This window comes from Takifugu rubripes, chromosome 8, assembly GCF_901000725.2.
Source record: "Takifugu rubripes chromosome 8, fTakRub1.2, whole genome shotgun sequence".
NCBI lineage: Eukaryota > Metazoa > Chordata > Actinopteri > Tetraodontiformes > Tetraodontidae > Takifugu > Takifugu rubripes.
In genome coordinates this window covers 11685671-11701051 of record NC_042292.1, presented here as the reverse complement: position 1 = coordinate 11701051, position 15381 = coordinate 11685671, and the positions used below count along the sequence as shown (strand labels likewise).

The following is a 15381-nucleotide window of genomic DNA, read 5'->3' as shown; positions in this document are numbered from 1 at the left end:
GTCCGTCTTCTTCCCCACCGGCGTGAAGTTGCCTTCACCAGCCAGTGTGGGGCGTGTCTCCATGGTCTGCCTTCGCGGTGCGGTGCCGCTACTGAAGCCGCGACCACCGCTGAATCCGCCGCCTTCTCTGCTCCTCGAGTGGATGCAGGTGGTGCGTAAAAGCGCACCAATTCCTCCAGAAAAAAACATCACGGATCCTCCAGAGCATTTTCACAATAAAAGCATACGCAATGCGCAGCGTGCGTTTGCGGTTTCATTTGAAAATAGCACAGGAAGTCTCTAATTTGACATTCATCGGACTTGACAACAGGAGGACGCAGGTAGCGCGGCTGAGCCAGGACCGTCCACATCTGTCTTGGAGGATCGAAGGGGGAAGAATATCCGCGCCGTGGTGTGTTCGGCTCTCTGGATAAAATATAAAAGCAGTCATTTTTCATCCAGCCAATATCCAAGGATATTTAAAGCCTCCCAAAGTGTGGACATTAATATCGCAAAGGATTTCCGCCAAACACAAGTAAGGACTTTTGTCTCATTTGCCATATTTGTGTTATATTTTTCTTCCGGCTGTAAGGATGTCTCACTCTCAGCAAAAAAAGCTCCTGCTGAGGAGTGGCGAGACTTCTCAGGAATTGTTGTTTTAAACAGCACCCATGTGTACAACGGAAGCCAGCAGACAATGCGTAATGGGTCAGCAGCCGGAGGAGAGAAGTGAGCGGGTCTGAGGTGTGTTGTTATCTGCGGCTCTTGCAGACGCGCTGGATCCGGAGTGCGTTCGCAGGAAACGACGGACTCAGATGTCTTTGAAGCCACGCGTGACGGCGGGGCGCCGGAGCGTGGAGTATTAGCGCAAAGAAATTGGGAAAAACCAAAGAAAAAAAATCTCGGCATGCAGGCTAGAAGTCAGCTTCTGTTCACAACAAAGGTGTTGATATGTTTACACGACTACTGCGTGACTTCTGGGGCTGGGTATCGGTGGACTGATTTAGAGTTTTCATCAGTAATCGCTTTCCCTCTTCCACCAGCCGCGTCTTACGTGCGGTATAACTGTATCACACAGGCTAAAGCTTGATGACTTGTGCGTGCACTTTTTCCCTCTAAGTCTCTAGATTGGAAAACAGCTGCACAGACTACAGTCGAGTCATGCCTGGCGCGTCAAAGACGCATTATCATCTGTAAAACGCGCCCATCAAATTACTGTGGCACTAAAATTCAGGCCACCGGAGGGACACTCTCTATACTGAGCAGCTGGATTAGAGTTAGAAAAATCTGATCAGCTGTGCTGATGGTATATCTGTTCCCCCTCCAGTACTTGAAGGCACTGATAATTATAGGATAAATCTACATGCGTACAGTGCGTAGTGCGACTTCTGCGCCACTGTGTCGTGAACGCCCACTGGGGTGCGTAACGGCGTCTCGACACTTAAATCCCCCACTGGATAAAGAAAAAGTACAACAAATCGGAAGCTCTGCAATTAAGAGATGACAGATTTACTTTAGATCTATTTGAAATAATCGAATTAGTTTTGCAGCACAGCGGCAGAAGATTCGGAAGGAGTCAAAGATATTGACTCGGCAGTGTTTTAAAAGAAAACTGGCCAAACCACGTGACCTGGAATGCTATTCACTATTTAGTTTTGAGTTATGTCTAAAAATGCAACTTAACTAGATGCTAACACACTGGGATCCTAAGACAAGACTTATGAGACAGGCCTGTTATGAGTGTTCCAACGCACAGTGCGGTGTCATTCATATGTTCACTCATAACAAATGTGCACCCTCATATGCTCTAAACGGGTACCAAATGCCTCCTCAAAGGGAAAAACAAAAAACCAACCCAATTTTATATCCATTTGAGGAACCACTTTTATCATCTGCCCAAGGAAAAGCATAATTTGACTTAATTACCAGTGGGTGAAAGAAATCCTCTCATAGAAAATGGCTCCAACATTAACTCTGGAGTCCTTGCAGTCGTGACAATGGTTTCGGAGCTACCTTTTCCCCCTCCTTTATAATGAAAGACAATAGGCAGTCGGGAAATGGGGCCATATATGATTCTACTTTTGTTGTCAGCGCTTTCAGCGCGAGTTATGAAGGGTGCTTAACGTTGCCTTTGTGGGCCAAGATGACTTATAATAATTGCAAATTTGCCTACAATTTGAATAAATTCTCCAGACCTTTTCACCATTTATCTGCTGAGTGCAAAAAAATAAAGAAATAAAAAGGGTTTCAGGTCCTTTGCTTCCATTTGTTGACACTTATCTCTATGACACGAGGCTTTCTAATGGCATTCCGCTGGCTTTTTGACCCAGATGCTATCACCCAGAAAAAACAACAAAAAAAACCCTTTTGAAATGCATCATGCGACTTATTATAAATTGTTAACCGCGCAGTAAGCTGCAGGTGGATTTGCTGTGAGTGCACCCAGGAGGAGGAAGTGGATCATGTGATTTGACCTAAGGTATTCAGCATCACGCTGGGCATAATTAGGCCACTTGACGCTGCTGTCAGGATGGGGAGGGGGATCAGTCAAAAACATTATTTTGCAGGTCAGTCTTTAGGGCGTCTGTCACTCGTCCTGACAACGACCTGAGCCACTGTCTCCTAGCTCCATCAGTGTTTACCTGCTACCCGCTACTGTTACGTCGCAGGCAGCAAACTGGAAGACAGGAGAATCGAAATGGATAATCTCACCGTAATCTCTTCGCATGATGGCGAAGTGAGCAATTAACTCAACCCTACCCTTATCCGTCATCCTGTCCAGCTGTCTACATCAGAAAACCCTGTGCTCCAGCTCCTCCTCGGAACTCTCAAGGCCCAAGATGATGGTAAACTTGACCTGGCTGGTCTTTTCTCTACTCTTTTATTGATTTCCCTTTTTTGATTAAGCATTAGCAAATTTGATCGAGACCATGATGGAGAGCTGAACTGAAGAACCTCTTATGCGCTGTGATTGATTGAAGAGGTAGTTTTTTCCAAGAGAAAGGCTAGAAGTGGAAAAGAACAGGTCTAGGAGGCAGAGAGTTAACTCTCCTGCGTGGCCATATTGGTGAAACATCAGCAGCTAAACTGGGAATAGCGACAATCCTTCTGAGGCTCATCAAGAGCGTCAAAGGTGTCTCGCTGCAGAGCAAAAATGACAAAAATTGCTTTGCGATGGCAGGAGTTCAAAGCTCTGTGCTGTTTTAACAACTTGAATTTTGCTCCTTTCAAATGAGAAACAATTGTCCCGACTCTTTGTCACATAATCTATCGAATTTCTCAAAGCACGGGTCATGAATTCTTTACGCAGATCTCTCAAGAACATCTTAATCTTGAATGAGGGCTTTTTTTCCCCCCTTCAAGCTCAGAATAGTTAAAAGTATTGTAATCCCAGCAACCCTATTTCATATCTGAGTAACCTCCGAAAAGCAGGCGCTGCCAATGAATTAATAAAGACTTTCTTTATAGCTCCCAGTGAGAGCGTGATTTTAAATTTTACTATTACCATATTGTGCTTTTAAACAAAATCAAACAAAATCCTTGGTGAGTCGAGCAGACATTTTATAACGAGACTCAGAGTATTGACGTTAAAAAAAATACTTGTAAGGGTGCTTTGTCGTGTCTGTAGGTTGCCATGTCTGAAAGCTTATTAGGGCTCTCTCATGTTTCAGATGTGAGACATGGCTCATTAGCATCTGCCGCTGTGCTGTTTATCCTGAATTACTACTAGCTGAACAGCTATTCTCAAGGGCACATTCTGGACAGAACGAGCCGACGTCACTTTCGTGGCGATCATGATGCATCATGTTCACCTGCAACACAATGACAGCCATTCCGTGATAATTGCTCCGGTCCTCATTTGGTTTTCATCGTTTAGTGTGCAAGCCAGTTGGTCCCCACGTTAATCTGAACATACACACGGCTGTAAAATGATCCCGTTTCAAAATGGAGCAGGTTGTGTAACATGGATATAGGACATTAAAAACCTCACAAAAGAGTTTTATGCCTATAATTGAGGAGTGGGTGTTAGTTGCTAATCCATACGTGGGATATCGTTCATCCATATTATTTTTAGTTTTGTATAACCGTGCATTTTTTATTTTTTTTTGCGTAACACCCACGTCGCTTAACAATAGATTCCAAAGGCACCTGTTTGGAATTGATATCACACCAAATTAAATTTAAATTCAAACTCATTTAGCTATAAGACCGAATGGTCTCAAATTTTTTCTGCATTATGAGCCTTTTGGTGCTGTCATTGGATGATACCATTTAAAAAAAAAAGAACCACCCAGACCAATAGACGATATTCAAGATTACAGACAAATTCCATGTCATGGTCCCTATTCAGTGACTGATAATTGTCCCTGTAAGGATCGCCCAAGGGTCAGGCAGCACTCAGTATAAGTCACGATACAGAGATAGCATATCCAGCGTCAATCATTGCCACAATCGACCTCGTCGGGAACATCTTTTCTCCACCAGATCATGGAAACCGATGGCCTTTTTTGTGTGCCACAATAGCCACTTGACTGTAGCTTGAGAAAGGCTTGGGCAGGGCACAATGGGTGTTTTTGATCCACCGCTGCTGCCCAGGACCACCTTCATCAGGCATCCCTCGGTACTGAGCGGACAGCCGTGGGGCAGAGAGCAAGAGTGGCCGCCGTTTATCTCACGTACCTCTCTAGTTGGGCGGCCCAAGGACGCGGGTGGAGCAGGCAGGGTCAAGCAATTACCCAGCGCACGTGTAATGAGGCAGAAACAAAAAAAAAAATGTAACTGAGCCGAGACTGCTGATACCATTTTGGGATTTAAGAGTAAAAGAAATGGGGAAACAAATGTTCTTCTGGCCACAGACATGGACTTTTAGTATCTCTAAACATCAGTTTTAATAGCATCTTTTGTACTGATGCATATTTTCTCGCTGGTCTCCAATTTGTCACTGACAAATAAGGCCCATGTCACATCTATATGGATCTGCCAGTCAAATCTCAGTTTGGAAGGGAGGGATAAAGACCAAATGTGTCAGAATGAGGAAAACGGAGTCCAGCAATTTCAGTCCCTTCGCCTTTACTGAGATCCGTTGACAGCTAGTTTGACATGATGTGAGTTTTCCTGTCTTTCCTCTGTGTCTTAATTTTTCACCATTAAGTGAGCGAAATGCAGATGTTTTGATTTCTTTTTAGATCTTCCTCGGGGGACCATTAAGCATTCATTCCATTGCCCATTTATCACCCAATTCAAGAGTCCTATTATCTATTCTTTCTCAGTCATACAAACACCGTCATCAATAGTTTCGCAATTACCAAATAGATTGTGTTTGGGCATCCGTGTATGTTGCATGATTAGGAAAAAAAATAAGTGAAATGATGTTGCTATTCATAAAAAATAGATTTCAATTTGACTGCATGAGTTATTACATGATGATTTCTTTTGCTCTTCACACATTCTTATATAAAATATTTGCATTCTCCATCAAAATATATTGTTGCTGCGTGTCTGTCTTCAAAACTCCTAATTTTCTCTCCAGAGTGGATGGTTTTTAGTGAAATGAGGTAGTAATTAACCTAAAAAAGGCAAGCTAGCAAAGGTGACGAGTATCAGGATTTTGAAAATAATGACTGGCACTTTTTGAAACTTTTTTACTTCTTTAGTCCCCATTTTCCCTGCCAAGTGTTATAGTTTAATTTATTTTGTTGTGGTTGTCTTAACATAGAGAAGAAGAACAATCTTGACAAGTTTCATATTGGCATACATGATTGTGTACAATTAAGGATTTAAAGGATTAAGGATCCAGTTCCATGAGGGCAGCAATCCAGCAAGGTTTTTTGTCCAGATACAGATACAAAACTCCTTTCACCTGAGATCAGTTTCTTTACAGTATAATTATTTCATACATAACTGGCTCATACTGTTTCAAATGAAGTCAAATTCAAGAACCATTGTAGAACAATTGAACATAAATGTCTGAATACGAGGGCTCTCCATATTGTAATTATTTAATGCTAATATATATTGCTGATATATATTGCGCCATATATCAGCCTTGAGCCATTCTTGTAAAAAAAATACAAACCATTTATATGTTATATATAAGAAGTTGTCATGAATTTAAGTTAAATTCTAAATCAAAATGTTCAAAGTGCTGGAATTGGCGTGGATCACAATGTCATTTCAATAGTCCTATTGAGCAAGTTAGGACTGTGATACCATGAAACCTATCCAACGCTTCTAGCTCCATCAGCAATTTGGAAATAAAATAGATATTATTAGAATTCTTGGCTCAATTTTTTTTTTAAATGGTCATGGACAGATTGGGTGAATCATGATCAAACGTGGGATAAAACAGTCACAGTTGCTCAGCAAGTTGCTTTAGAGTGTGTGGAGTCTCTTTTAGCTTAGCCAATGTCCAAAGCTTGAGCCCCTTCTATCATACCCCAGATTTTTTAAACAAATGGATTTAATTGTTCAAGGATCACACCCACCCCTCCCCTCGGTGTGCTAGCTGTAAGGGTTTAGCACATAACACGTTTCCAACTCTTTCTTGATTAGTTTCTTTGGTGCTGTTCCTCCTGTAGAAGCTCTTGCAACACACCATTTGGCCTGCGTGTTTGTGCTGGCATACATGTGGCCTTGCGCCTCACAGTGAGTCCCCAGAATAGCTCTGCAATTTGACACGGCCCCGGGTGTAGGGAAAGCTGTAGAGCAGACAGGGAGTGAGTGTCACGGATGGTATTAACAGCAGACTTGCATGTCTGTTTTGACAGAGTCAGTTGCTGGATATGTATCAGGGATTTCTGCCATTGTTGAGGCCTGTTAGCCAATGACCCTTTCTTTATGGGGATGGGACTGTGTTATGAAGGAAAACACGGTAAAAGATTTTCTCACAGATGGGGGTACACCAAGAACACACTAAAAAGCAAAATAAAAGTAAAAATTACTTAAAAATAGGGGGAAAAGTGAAGAAAGGACATAAAAAGATATATCACACTCAGAGAGGAGAGAGAAATCCAATCCAGAAAAATGCACCAACAAACAGATATTGTGTTGAAAAGCCAGTTTAGCAAACTTTTGTATGGATTGATAGGCTTCCCTTCTTGCCAAGCCATTTTCTCTGCGTAGCTCTTGTCACCCACTATTCCCTGACTTGCCACATGCTGCATTCAGCCATGAATTAAGAGACCTATGGTGGTTTCAAACATACTGGCTAGCAAGGTACGCTTTCACTCATGTACATCTGGCAGAGCTCCATGTTTCTGTGACAAATGAATGAGAAAAAGAGCTGTGGTTGTTTGTTTGACTCACTTCTGAGTTTGTACTAATAAACACAAAGTATTTTTTTAACACCAGCCTTTCACTCTTCTTTCTGGTTTATCCAATTTATGTTCTTTAAAACCTAAATGTTTAAAAAAACACTATATTCCTTTATTCCTCTTCTCACATTTCTATCTGGGAATGATATTAGCACTGGTGTGAATGTTCTCTGAATAAGAACCCAATAGCGGACATTCCTATTGGGATTTGTCACTCACTCGGTCTTCCGAATCCATTAATATGACCACCTGGCCTGTAATTCCGACAGACGAGCGATCGTATAGATTCATGCTATGCTTTTTAAAACAGGGCTGTATCTCAGATCACGCTATGACATTTAAGTTGGCCGTATAAGCACGGACTGAGCCCGGCAGTTATGTCTGGGAGTGTTGGATAAAATATGGGACACATAAAAAAAAGAGTGATGTAACTCATACAGAAACCTCTACAAATAACATAGTATTATAAGGATCATGTATTATTCCTGGCATCTGACATCATATACCCCTTTAAATCTTCCATTTGCAATTAGATGCTGAGTGTCAGCTATGAGAATTTCCCTGACTGCCTGTGATGCCGTTAGCGCTCGCAGTGCACTCTGTGGTGGATTGCCACCACCAGCTTTTTCTGCTCATAAGCAACGGGAGCTGAAGCAGAAATGTGTGCAGGATGCACTGTGGGATAGGCTACGAGGACCCCATCCGTCAAGAAGGGACACGGGTTGTGAAAAGGGTCCATTGCCGCGTATCGGCACGACATACTTCAAAGACAACTCCCATTGCTGTCGCTGCCTCATGCACCCTTTCATGTCACTGTGCATAGATTATCGCGCTGAGCCACGCTAGCCAGTTAACTACGGCAATTGGTATTGCACATGGTTCACAAGATCAGCTTTTGATTTATATATGGTTCGCGTGTGAAACTCAATCGTCTCCCTCTCTCTGGATGAGGAGAGAACATATGATGCAAAAAAAAGATATATAGCTATTAGCTGGGCCTCCATATTGATAATGAAATTCACACTATTAATTGTGCTGCACCACTACCAGCATTGATCCGTCCGGCGTTGCTGTTACACTCATATTTCATCATCACAGCTCTGGAGAACATGAAACCACTTTATTTGGAGAAATATTTTAGTTACATCAATACGTAGTACAATATTTATATAAAGCCTTATCATGTTTTTTTAGTGACTTTTTTAGTCCCTTTCAGACTGACATTTGAGGACAATGCTAACAGAAAAAGTCAGCATTTAGATTAGTCGAATGCAGGGTCAAATGACTGGATTTCTGATTGGCTCAGCCAACAAATTCGCCTGGGACGCTAGTGCAAACAGCGCCATGTGATCGTCCTGGCCACTGAGCAGAAAACCTCTCGCGGACTCTGTGTGTCGCGCTAATTTGTTTGTCACCAAATGCCGATTTTAAACAGGTGTACCATTCCGAAAAAACATGTATTCATCTGCAAATTTTGATATGAAAGCGTTATTATATTGGTTCCTGAGTGCTCAAACATATATGTATGTATATATATATATGTATATATATACACGTGTGTGTATATATATGTGTGTGTGTATATATGTATATATATGTGTGTATATATATGTATATATATATATGTGTGTGTCTGTCTGTCTGTCTGTCTGTCTGCCTGTGTGTGTGTATATATATGTGTGTGTGTATATATATATATATATATATATATATGTATATATATATATATGTGTGTGTGTGTGGCCTGAATCTTAGCATTTGCTGTTCTTTATGAAAGTTTTCCTGTAGTGATCCCTGCTACAATGTCAATGTGTTATTACAATGGGATGTGATAACTGAAGGAAAGAGGGAAAGGAAAGGTGTCTTCCATGTAAAGTTCACATTTAAAACTTAACAGCCACCTAAACTAAGCTAAACTAGACCAAGAGGAATCTAGCCACAAAAATGTTGAGCTAAATTCGCCATTAACTTTCAGACAGACACATGCCAAGAACCATTACAAAGTGACAGTAGGAGGTGTGAAATAACAGTATAGTTTCATGGAATACAACCACCTGACACTCTGGTACAGCTTCTTTTATGATTGATTCTATTTCTATGTAAACAGGAGACATCAGCATATTACTCATCACAATATGGACCCTCTGTTGTATCAACGCTATAGGCCAACAGTCTACCAGTGCCTTACTTCTTGCCTGAATGTGAGTTTAAACAGTGCTGAAAGTAGAACCATGCTGTTGATTCATTGCATCGGACAGTTCTGACCCTTAGCCCACGCTGCCTCCACTCTTCCATCCAGTCTTCAAACCACCAGATTGTTTCAGAGGGAGCAAGAGGGATTCAGAACCTTGGCCAGCTCCTTTTTTCCTCCATTCAGCTTGAGCACAGGAGCTGACCCTTCAGAACCACCGATCGAGACATCTTCCTGCATAAGAGAGTTGGTCTTTCAAAAAAGAAAGTAGATTAGAGTTGGCTGCCTGTGTATGTTTTAAGGTGGCATTTAAGCTCCCCCTCTTCTCCTACTCTAACCATCTTTGCACCTCATGTTATTTGTCTCTCTGTTGACTTTTACTCACGAAATTAATGGCAGTTCGCGTAAACGGTCACCAAAGGACCCGGTCAGGCTGGACTCGCGGTTCCTCAAGCTGCTGTTTTTAATCATCATTGACTTTGCAAGTGCTTGTGGGTCTTGCGGGACAACAGTGTAATGATTACATCTGAGTTATAGCCCTCGGATGTCCTGGTGATGCCTTTACTTCTGCCCAGCTATTTCCCTGCCAACTCAGCCAACTTTTGCTTCGCAATTTGGAATTTAATATGAGTTTAAAAATAGAAAGAAATTAGAGAACTGTGGGCAGGAGTGTAGTCTGGAACCTTTGGCATTTGGATTACTGGGTTTTGCATCAGGCAGTGATGTAACTGCCTTGTTTTTTTTGTTTTTTTTTAAAGTGGCTTAGTTTCATTTACTATAGTGGCAGAAGGTGGAAGGATGGATAGATGATGCATCTTCTAACAACTGTACCCTAAAGGGATCACATAGCTATTAACAGCAAGAGCATAAAAGAAAGTTTAAAAAATGTAATGCAAAAATAGAAACTGTGAGCACGGCGGATCAAACCAAGGACCACAATCCTATGGGGATTCTAAACAATACCCGATTTGGAAAAGAAAAAGGTCTTTCAGTGTATCCGTGCCCTTGAGGAGAAAGTTTTCCTCTATTTGCATATGAATGCTCATGTGCAGTGCATGTGTATGCACAAATGTGGCCCATAGACATCCCCGATCACCACCTGTGACCTGTGGAAGGGTACATTTAGCATGCTGATGTGGCAGCTGATAGCCTTCCCTCCAACAGATGGCCCTGATGGCCTTTGTTGTGGGACAACACAGCTGCCAAGAGACGTAACAACAGAGCAAGAAAAATAATTTGATGTGTGTTTTACACCAAAAAGCAACTTGTTTGATATAATGTCTAAATTATTAGACTTTACCACCGGTCAGGTGTGCTAGGGGTGCACTTTGACCCTCACGAGGACATTGTTTGCGGTTGCTTTTTTCAGTTCCAGTGTCAGTACAATGGATCTCAAAAACAACACCCTCCTAGTTTGAAGTAATGTTTGCCTAACTGTAATTAGTAAGGGATGAAATGTAAAAATGAAGCGCTTTGAAGAGTGGTGTCACTTATGGACTGAACATCTTCATCGGACTTGTGTCGGGTTCAAACAGCGTATTAATGACCCCCACTCACCTACTTCTCGTGCCTACTCAGAAACACTGACACAGGTTTTAGTGGCTTCACAATAAATGGAAGATATCAATTACACCAGTACAATCTAAATGGTAAAATAGGCAAAGTGATAACAACAACAAAAAGTAGTGTTTTTTCATTTCTACTCTCTCTCATTCTTCTTGACATTGTGCATTATTATTAAACATTTAAATTATTGGTAACTGCTTTATGACAGCAATACCTCCCTTCAGACTGTGGTATATGTTAATAATGTAGCTGAGGGGTCTTATTTGCCCTGAGACAAAGCAATGTTTACATTAATTTAAAAAAAACATTTTTGTTGTAGTTCCCCTGTTTATATACGCTTCTTTACCCGATAAGATGTACACAATTTTAAGATTTAGAGAAGGTAAGGGTTTTGTTGATTTCCAAAACTGCAAATTACCAGAATTTTGTGGAGATGGGGAAAATTCAAACTTGCTTGCTGCTTTACTTTTTTTTTTTTTTAAATGCTTTTCTGGGTACAATGTTCAAAACAACGTTGTGTCTTGTTTCTGTCCTGTCGCGTCAATCTTTACGGAAATTGCCAGAGTTCAACATACAGTGAAAAGGGCAGCCTGCAGTCAGAGAGGCGTACAAGCAGCTTCAAAAACAGTGTCGAGTCCTTGGGAAGAGGGGAAATAAATGATCGTGAAATGAGGTAAAGGTGAAAGGAGTAATAACCATATATTTTTTTAAAAAAGCGATAGGAGAGAAAGACAAAGTAATGGGGGTGGTATTTTGGCAGAGGGGGAGAGGTAATTTGAGAACACATAAAAATGGAGGGGAGGAAAGGATGGTGGTGGGTGGGGGATGTTTTCACTTAGCGAATCTGCAAGGCAAAAGAATCGGGCCGAGAGGCAATGAGGGCTGGGGCAAGTGCAGACAGCAACCTGCGGTTTGACTTTGACTCACCTTGGCCGTCAGTCAGTTGGAGAGGAGGGTTATCTGTTTTTTCTTAGCCCACCCCCCTGCTTGATGGAATTCATTAAGTCCTTCAGAACTTGTTTAAGGAGATAGACAAAAAAAAACAGTCAGCTGCACAATTTACTCTACAAGTTATTTTCTGGAGAAATCAATTATTTAGTCAGTTAAATTCAAATGATGATCTTTGCTATGAGGCTGCTGAGATTCGTCTCATAAGGCTAATGTGGCACATCAAAAATCCAATTCATTTAGCTCAGTTTTCTGTAATTTTGACAGCCACAAGCCCCAGTACAGGTGGGAAAAAAAGCCCCTAGGGTTAAAAAAGATACTCCCCCACCACCTCTGTAAATCCAACGAGTGTATCGAGGCTCACCTCTTCCCTCCACCTGGACGTCATGTCTGCATTCGCACTGTCACATATTTCTCTTCTATGATCCACTGTCAATCCTGCATCAATGAGGAAGCCTTGGAAGCATCCACAGAGAGATAGGATAGTGTGTGGTGGGGGTGTAAATAGCAGGTGTTGGGATGGATGAGGGAGAATTCACTATCATCCATTCTTATTAGAGGAGAGGAGAGAGATTGAATAGACCATAAGTCCAAATGCCGAGAGGGTAAGAACATGCCTCTAGATGCATATGAGCCCATATCGCTCATCATGTTGATGGCAGGGATGACGGAGGGTCAGGAGCAGGTGACAAGATAGAAAGTTGGACTTTACTTACTGCGCAGAGCTTAGCCGGACAAGAGCCATTTCTCAAGGACACGAGTCCGGACTTGAAAGCCCTGGCGTGAAGTGTGTACTCAGTACTTCACCATTGCTACCGCTGTAACAAAGGTGGAATGCATTGTGGGACACCTAGCAGTGTCCACATATCTACTGCTTGCTTAAAATAAATTAAAATGGTCAGAGCAAGTGCACATCTGGACACTTGGTGCATACTTGGGAGAACAGGACATTTTAACACAAGGCCATGATTTCCAAAGCTCGAAATATTGTCACCTTTGAAGCACAGTCTTCCACCTATAACCTCCACATACATATTTACAGTCAGTTTTTTTAGGCACTCAGAAAGTTCTATACGTCCAAAATAAGTGTTTCAACCAGAGTAGCTCTACATATACCATGTACTATTTGTTGGTTCAGTCACTCGTCTTACTCAGGCTGGATTGTTTTCCCTCAACATTTTCTCATTACTTTTGTGCTCCTACACTCCCACTTTTTGCCTGTCACATATGTGCTAAGCAACCGAAGGTTTGTGCTGGGCCCTAATGCAACCAGACGTAAATGAGAACTCATGGATCTGCACTCAAGGGCAGGAAACATCATCTCTTCTTGTTGACTGGGAAGTGATGCCTTCAAGTGCAGGCTGCCTTTTGCAGGGCTGCTGCCCACTGGTATGTGAAGGCTTTATAATTAAATTAGCTCAGGCCTTATGGTCTAATATTGGAGGCATGATGAGAGCCCACAAAGCACCGCTTGCTCATTACTTGAGAAAGGAGGTCAGAACAAACAGCATGAAGATGTGTGTGCTTGATCTGCTGTCGGATTATTTTTTTCAGAATCACCTTATTGCTGTCACATATGGTTTTGCGCTTGATTGATCTGATTCCCGCAAATCTTCTAGCAATTTTTGCTTCGTTCCAATTTATTTATATATAATGACTGTCGGGTATTTTCATCTTTTTTGAGGCAGAAACCACAGATTCATTTGTGTTTTTCAGGAATAGCTTGCATCCAAAGAGACCTGTTTACAGTTACTGTCAATTCAGCTTATTGTATAAACTGGACACACTAGAGAAATCTTAACTGTTCTGAAAAATAAAGGAGACATCAGACATGAAGATGATTTGAATCTCTAACTACATAAATTATCTGAAGGCAGCCACCAGACTGTGAGACCACACACACCTGATGACTGGAGCTGATACACGGTGGTCGCAGAAGCGAGATCCCAGACATCACTTCGTGATCAAACGTGACCTCATTAGATGAACACGTACAATTGACCAGCTGGTTGAAAAACCCACAAAAACATCTTCCAACACACGTTGCGTAAACACTCGTGTTGTTGCCTTGCTTCCACGAGCTGGACCTCATAGCAGCATAGCAACTTTTTCATGTAGTCTTGTTTGTTGGGACGCTGGACACGGTATCTGGTCACTCCCCCCTGTGCTCGCTCTTTTTGATTCAGATTCAGGTCCTTTATTGTCCCACACGGGGAAATTTACAGTGCAACAACAGCAAGAGCACGCAGAGAAAAATAAGATAAAATCAAATAGAGTAGAATTTGGAATATACAAAGAGGATGTATATTTACAATAATCCAGATAAATGGATACTCGGCCCCTGTGTACCTGTACATAGTACAGAGGGTGAATACAATATACATATCAGAATATATAATATTCCGATTGTGTTAACAAACTGCACTAGTAGGGTTTTGATGCCCTTATTTTTTAATTGTGCAAGGCTTGAATTGAGATAAAAAACTTTGTTTATTCGAACTTTTTTGTAATTACTTCTCTTTCTCTTCTGCTTGTAACACTTAATTGCCAAATCCTAATCCTAAACTGAGCCCCTGCCATCAATTTACTCCTAAAATGTATTTCAAATACTAAATACTGATTGTGTTTCATCAAGATAGCTGTTTTATTACAACCGGTGGCCAGAGATGACCAGCTTTGGTTGCATGAGGGACACGTGTTCCACCAAAGACAGAAAAAATTGCTTGCTATCCGGAGGCAACAAGAAGTTCACTGTTTGAAATGGTCTTTTGCTGGCTGTTAAGACTGCAGCTGTTTTACGACAGTGAAGAAAAGTTCATGCAAAATCTAGACAATCATGAAGCTTCTCCAGTCGTGCCTTGTGTGCCAAATGTCTGGGATTATTGTTCGTTGGGGGATTTACACATACAGAAAATATGTGAATTGAGTTGTATTTTGTGTAACTGTAAATGTCTAAATTGTCTTAAGCAAAGACATTCGGCAAGGCAATGAACATTCATGCAATATAACAGAAATTGAGCCATCGCAGTAAAATGTCTGTATTATGATACAAGTAATACACTTTTTCTAGGAGATTTGGTGTCGTGCAGTTTTTAGGGTTTTTTCCGTACTGCGATGGAGGCTTAAATGCTTTTTAGTGCCTCCCTTGAGAAACTAAAACAAAGAAAATCAGAACAGTACAGTAGCTGTGCAGTATGCTGAAGTTGTTAGGAATTAATTAAAATAATTGTCTATGCATGATTTATTGGTTCTATGTTTTGATTTGGATGTTCCGATGATGATAAAAGGAGAAAGCGGGACAGGAAAACCCAAAGTGTTGATGCTGTAACTTTTACTTTCAGAAATCACTGGGAATCCTGCAGGAGGCAGGCAGAGAATATTCCT

The 15381-nt window shown here is 41.5% G+C and overlaps 1 protein-coding gene across 12 annotated transcripts in view; it reads left to right on the top strand.

The window, feature by feature from the left end:
* Positions 1-303: 303 nt before the first annotated feature.
* The window catches only part of nrxn2b (neurexin 2b), a 457955-nt gene continuing 442877 nt past the window's right edge, over positions 304-15381 (top strand). For 11 of the 12 annotated variants that reach the window (XM_029839769.1, XM_029839776.1, XM_029839766.1 and 8 more), the window contains exon 1: positions 306-514. The gene's annotated coding sequence lies outside the window, so the exon portion shown is untranslated. Of the gene's footprint in view, positions 515-15381 lie in introns of all 12 variants that reach the window. The other variant, XM_029839775.1, reaches the window with a different exon arrangement.